Source organism: Lutjanus erythropterus, chromosome 24 (genome assembly GCF_056507025.1).
Source record: "Lutjanus erythropterus isolate fLutEry1 chromosome 24, fLutEry1.hap2, whole genome shotgun sequence".
NCBI lineage: Eukaryota > Metazoa > Chordata > Actinopteri > Lutjaniformes > Lutjanidae > Lutjanus > Lutjanus erythropterus.
The window spans coordinates 9,864,113-9,871,150 of record NC_139340.1 but is presented as its reverse complement, the minus strand read 5'-3'; the positions used below and the strand labels follow the sequence as shown (position 1 = coordinate 9,871,150).

The following is a 7,038-nucleotide window of genomic DNA, read 5'->3' as shown; positions in this document are numbered from 1 at the left end:
TTAATCTAATGATTTAAGATGACTGATCTTATTTAGGTTGTAGGCCAAAACTCTTCATTTAGCTTACATGCACATGTTTTTTCTCCAGTGATGCATGAATCATGCAGGATATTTCAGATGCAGTTAGTTTTATTTGTCCGGAACATGCAGTACGGAGCAATGACACTATTTGATATTAGGCTGAAGCTGAACAGATTTGTTTTCTTATAATGGTTCGAGCGGGCCTGTATCATCATTTACAAAGGACACACAGGCCCCATCAAACACTGGCAATTATTATGTAGACTACACAAACATGGGCATTGTGTTTCACTGTGGGTTAACTCTACTTAATTGCATTTTAATATCAGTCATCCATCCATTACTTTGTTTCTTATTCAAGTCAGGCTTGCCTGGTGTAAGATAGCACTCAATAGAAATAAATGTGTTTATATAAAGAGTGGACAGATTAGTAAATATATAAAATTGATGATCAGAGATCTATAAAGTGCAGTAAAGTTTGTTGACTATCACAGTTTATCTGCAGCAATTCTGCAAGACAAGACAAAATAGCAGCAACATAATACCTTATTTTTAACATGATTTTTCCTTTCTGTTTCACTTAAATATGTATTTTCTCCACACACTTCTTTTTCATGACTAAAGCAGTCACTGATCTTTTTGTTGAGCTTTTTAAACTAATACTTCGGCACATATTTCAATCAATATTACAACTTTTGAATGAAATTAAAAACTATGACTTGATTTCACATGTTTATGTTCATCTGTAACCTAAGTAAATAATCAAATAGAATATGAAATGATTATTGAAAATTGGTGATGCAAAATTTATGTGGAATATATATATATGCTTATTGTTTGTGTCAGATCCAAAAAATACACCCTTTGAAGTCCAGATATCTCTGGCTTTGATGTTTCAAATTTAAGAAATATCTTTTTTTAAGTTCCCAAACTATAATGAATTGGAATAGCAAGCAAGCAAGTAAATATACTTTCCCTCAGAATAAATACATGTAAAACACGAGGATAAGTTGATTTACATGCACAGACCAATGGAGTATTTGCATTCACAGGATTATTTTGACTCTGATTTGAGTATGACCTCTAAATGCATCCATCTAAAGCTTACTAGCAAATCTCACTTGTTACCTGCCACTGCCAACACTGTGTTCATAGTTTATCCAATGGAGTACATGTTTTTCTTCTTGGACACTGAAATCCATAAAATGTCAAGTCAAAACTTCAGGTTTGTAATTTTCTGTCACACCTCCACTCAGCTTTTAACCACAGAGACATAAAGTTCTGCCTGTTCAGTCACCTTAAGCTGCTTTTAGTCCTCCTCAGACTGAAATAACCAGTGTGACAGCCTGTATTGTACTCCAACCTTCACAATGCACCATTTTTCCATCTGTTCTGTGGTTCTGTCTGTCCTTGAGAAGTTCCTAATTCAACTGCATTTCTCCTTTCTTTCTTTTTTTTATTTTACTTCAATAGCTGAGGACACACGTAACAATTTGTCAGCAACTTCAGTACATGCACTGTCAGAAAAAAATAACAGCTCTCTGTTTTTCACTGCAAATTCATGAAGTCAGGCTGGTTTTTATGCTGCAGAGCTTTCTGTGACTGGTGCTTTGTAGCTCAGGGGGTAGAGCACAGCAGTACATCTGAGTGATATGACCTAAAGACAACTGCAGTGGGTTGGTTTAGTTTTTACAAGTTGACAAAATGAGTGCTAGTCAAAAGAAAGAGTTGCACCAACAGAGTTTTTTTGTGCCAGTCCTCCCATTATTTACTGGTTCAACAGCCAGAATATTTCCACCAGAATATTCTCTGAAATGTAAGATGTAATTATTGTAGATAAGTACTGTGATTAGCAGAATTTATTAATGGGATTTCCTCTGATAATATGAGTTTAAATACTTTTTCTATAGTTGTAATCTGTGAAAACATCCTACAAATAGTCGTCAAATAATTTCCAACTGTGCCTGTTGTACAGCTTGTTTAACATAGGGTTTAAGTCTGTAAAAACCAGCTCTCCTTCCTGTGAAAAAACTGCAACAGCCTTCTCCCAACATGTCAAAATAACAGTGAACAGTGAATTAGTACTCCTGCACCCAGATTTAAACCATAATATCTTAATGAAACAATAATGTAACCCAGAATGCCACATTAGTTCTTCATAGGAGTCATACAAATGGTACTGCAGGCATTTGTCAGGACACATGCATGAATATAATATGATTATTTTAAAAAGATATTTATCACATAATGCATTGCAGGAAGGATGATGTGAAAAGAGTGTCAGTGTTTCTGATTGAATTATCTTTTTTTTATTTCAAAGGTCTTTTCATCAAGTTATGGAGGTCTTCACAGGTAAGATCCAGCTGCGTCATTCAGTATATTGTTGCTTTTGTGTTTTACAGAAGGTCTATTTGTTAGACATCCTTTAGGAACTGCCATTACTTGCATAACAAATCAGTGGTTGATACCTGACAGCTCAGCAAATCATATGCATTATGGTTTCAAAAGGCCAAATCTACAGAGGTGGAGCCCTGTAATGGTCCTTAATACTTTAAGATTATTTATTCTACTTCCTGCTCTTTCAAACTATTCACATGCAATTTATTCATACATTCTCTTTCTTCATTCTCACCAGTCCTTGAATAAATATTGCATACTTTTAATGCACTTAAAACTGGACAAATGTCAAGGCAGCTGGAGTCTGGATTAAGAGCATGTCAAATGTGAAATTGCTTTAAAATTGTACAGCACTGTATGAGTGGTTGAAGTTAAAAGAAAATGTAACTTAAAAAATATGAGGAAAGTTGGAGATGAAAGGTCTGTGCAAGTTTAGAGAAAAGAAAAAAGATCCAAGGCACTCTTCTGGCAAAAAAGTTAAAAAGCCTGTATTCAGATGAAATTCTAAAAATGTAGACAATGCTTGTACATGTCAAAATAGAGCTGGGTCACAACCCACGCGTGGCCTTCCCAAAGTAGGATATTACAAATAATCTGCTGCAGTTAGTGACTTCCTGAACTCGCGTCTGTCAAAACAAAATTCACACCTGAAATGATTTTGATTTATTAAGAGTCCTTCTCTTGACGAGAAACAACCGTGCTTTCATTTTGACTTTGTTCGCAGTCACTCCAGTTTTGCTTTGTAGAGCATCTTCAGTCTCTCAACAGCTGCAGGATATAATTTCATGACACGCCAGAATCAGAATCATCCCTTTTTCTCCAAGGAATATGACTTTGGTGCTCCGACTTGTCAAGTATTGTAGACCTGCAGTGAGACATAACAGCAGAACCATCTGGCACAGAAAAGGACCACGTTAGTACAGAACAGATAATGCTATGCTAATATACATGAAACCATACATAAATACCACATACCATGGTGTATAAGAGTCAGGAGTCGAGCTCTTGATGAAATGCTCCACTCACTTTTTACTTTTCCAGATGAGAAGGTGGTGAATCATCATCCAGTTCAAGTCTATGGTGATTGGGCTGATTGATGGATATTTTAGCAGCCCTCATAATTAGTTCTGGTTTATTACAGCCAGTATTTTTTTAGTTCTGGGCACCATTAAGAGCTGTAATAAATAGACTGTAGTTAACAAAGCAATGTCCCCACAAAGTCCAATTAGTAGCTGTTCTGAAGCTATTGGGTGCATCACAGTATCTTCATCATCAGATGGAATTTCCTCAGTAGAAGATAAGATTGTTGTAGATGTATATGAGACTGTGCTTGTGCTGAGAGCAACATCAGTTGGGCTACTTTCTATTCACCAGCCTTTTATTGAATCTATAGAAACTTTACCTTAACTGTGGACTTACTTCAACCTCTGAACTGACTCCAATATAAGCTAATACTAACATCCAGCTACAATGTTTGAAATATCTTTGTGACAAGTGTGCCGCAATATAATAATTGTGTTGTTTTATATTGTTATTTTATATTTAGTTATTGTTAATATTCTTTTTCCTCCTCATGTTTTGTTAATTGTGTATTTTATCATTAATTTTTTAAGGGGAATAAGTTGTACTGTTCTTGCATAATTGAAAACTTTAAAACAAAGTGTGGCAACAGCAACCTGGAGTTGCTTTAAATAAACTCCTGGGTTAGCCAAACATTTAAAAGAGAGAAGAAAAGGCAGACATTACAAGTGTTAGCCAAACTGTCTTCATCCATCACAATATACTGGCTGAACTTTGCCATACTGAACCTGCAATAAGCATTGTTTTGCAGCCATTTCATTAGTTAATTATCATGATTTGTTTCTGTATTTATTTGTATTATTCGTTGCAGTCACAAGAGGCACTAAGCGTCAGATCAGGTAGGAGCATATGTAGACTCTTTTTTGGTTGGTACCAACATTTCAAGTGTGCTCACTTTCAGCTTAACCTTAGAAAAGTCATCTGAATATTCTGTCTGTTTCTTGCCCCACCAGACTTTATGCACTTTATGTACCAAACTTGTATTGTCTTTTTTCTCAACTGTGTATTGATGTTAGTCAATCAGAACTTGATTTATAATCTAAAAATCTCTTCATGTGTTTGTCAGTTGAGAATGATAAATGTGATTTTAAACCCTTGTACAGAATTTTGACAGTAGTTAATTCAAATCAGAAACTGAAGACTAAGTCTGGTATTTTATTTTGCTGTTTCTTTCATTAGCTTGGCTGTCTTTGCTGCAGCGTCTCCAAACCAGATGTACTGTTGCTCACATTTTCCAGAGCTGGCTGCTCCTTCGTCCTCCTTCAGTGCCGTGGTGATGGGTAGGAGCACAGCAGTGGTGGAGAGGAAGCTGTGTTGGTCGACTGCCCTGTTCTCTTGCAGAGACTTCTACTGGGATCTGCTCAGCAGACGCAGTGAAGAGGAGCAGAGGGAGGTGGAAGAGCTGTTGAGAAATGCCTCATTCCTTCTCACTAAACATGTTTGATTGGGACTGTGCAGGTATTCTGTCTGATAACAAGGTGGATGTTACTCGTGTTAGTCTTTATCAAAGACAGTTTATATTGATGTTTCAATTAAAATCACATCAAAGAGAGATTCAGTATTTTGCTACTTCTGCATAGGGTTATATTTATGACTGCATATTAGGGCCATTGTAGGTTTAAAAAACAGAGCCAGGTTCATATTCTGTGAAAAGACTGAATTTCCAAGATTAAAGCAGTAAATTTTTGAGAAAAACTTTGATATTCGTTGATATTGAGGTGGTAAATTTACAAGAAAAAAACCTTGAATATTCCCCAAGATTAAAATGTCACAATTTTACGAGATAAAAACGGAAAAATAATACTTTTTTTTTGGTCAAGGAATCATATCGCCCCACTTTTCAAGGTTGGATCAACCGCATCACTCCACAGATGCAGCTGCTTGTCGTATTATACTTGCAGTGGACGACGCAATCAAATTATACTTTGCAATTGGATTTAGACATAAGGAAAAACTTCAGATTTGATCAATTTAATGATCGGTCATATTGTGTACAGCTGTACCACAAATCCTATTTGAATTAGCTGGAGATGTAACTAGCAACGCCCTTGTTACTGTCCATTGTGTTGCAGTTCCTGATGCACAAAGCCGTCACCTCAACCAAGTCAGCTTTGTTATACGCAAAACAATGATGAAAACGACTTTGACTGAGCTGATTTAGTCATCAAGTCAAAAGTAATTCATAACTTTGACAAAATCTGAATTATGACATCATAAATTAGTGAGCAATTATGAGATATTTAAGCTAATTGGAAAAAAAATTGTGCAATACTACTATCAAAGGTATGACATATGATGTTGAACTGAGAGTTTTTTTCATTTTTAAAGTACAAGTATGGATGCTGATGGTTTGGATGCAATGTTTAGTCTTCTGTTTTTTCTCTCCCTGGCAGAAATGGGCTTCCATGGACATCAGATTGGACTGGACAGTTATTAATTCTGTGAACGTAAATATGGCTCCCTTTTGTTTGTGCACCTTCTTGTCTTTTCTATTATATTTAGTCCTTGTAGTTTATATTCTGCTCTCTCAGACTTCCAAGAGTGCTCTTCTTTTTAAACTACAGTCTGAGTGCATTTTAAATGTATTTATAAAGTTACAGTAGTTTTGCTTCACAAGAATACTGTTGTACTCTTTCCACCACTGCATTCCTCTAACCCCGTTTAGATTTATTTGATGGCACAGCACAGGGCAGGGCTGCACAGTTAATTGTGTGTTGTTGTTTTTCACCTTTATTGACCCAGGGAAGATTTACTGAGCAGCGTGTTCTGTTTAAGCAGCTCCTTGCCTCTACAATCACACACTTACATGCATTCACACTTGGACACTGCCAGGTGTAACAACAATCTGCCACTGTTTACCTCTGAGCAACTCTGCAGCAAAAGTCGGGTATAGGGTGCCAAGTGCAAGAGTACATGGAAAGTAGTTGTTAGAGAGGAGGAGAGTTTTTTTGTGTTCAGTTTCCCATCTGGTCCAGAGATTTGGACCTCAGCAATGCTTTCTCTGTGACACCGTCTGTTGTGGAAAATATTTTAATGTTAATGTAAGAAAATTATTTTGTTAAAAGTTATTATAATTCCCAAACCACATTTGAATCTGTAGTATTTGCATGATTGTGATTCCTTCATTCTCAAAGATAATTCAGTCTCATTACTGTGTCATCAGAACCATTTATAACACCACTGCACCACCAGACAATCACCATCTGGCATGTTAACAACAGGCCATTAAAGGGGCAATAATAATCAAACAAAAGTCACAGTCAATAAGCTCAGATTGTGACAAAGTGTCATATTAATAGGAAGGATCCACCTCTACAACGGAATAGCTGCTGTTTTATAGTTTCCATTGCTTGTGGCCGCTGCATTTCACATCCTTTTTTATAGGCACCTGATGGGTGGCATGTGGTTTTGCCTGGTGATTCTGAGAACTACACCTACTGGGAGACAAAGTCCATCTGGCAAGAAACCAGTCCCTGTGGCGGCACTGACACCAGCGCTCCTTTCCTCCGGAGGGATCTTACATATGGACACCACAATCAC

At 36.6% G+C, this 7,038-nt stretch overlaps 1 long non-coding RNA gene across 1 annotated transcript; it reads left to right on the top strand.

Annotated features, from left to right (window-relative positions):
* The first annotated feature begins 4,710 nt into the window (after positions 1 to 4,710).
* On the top strand, positions 4,711 to 7,038 carry LOC146304711 (uncharacterized). The gene is made up of 3 exons (XR_014769259.1): positions 4,711 to 4,956; positions 5,892 to 5,945; positions 6,883 to 7,038. It is a non-coding gene; the product is annotated as an uncharacterized LOC146304711 (long non-coding RNA).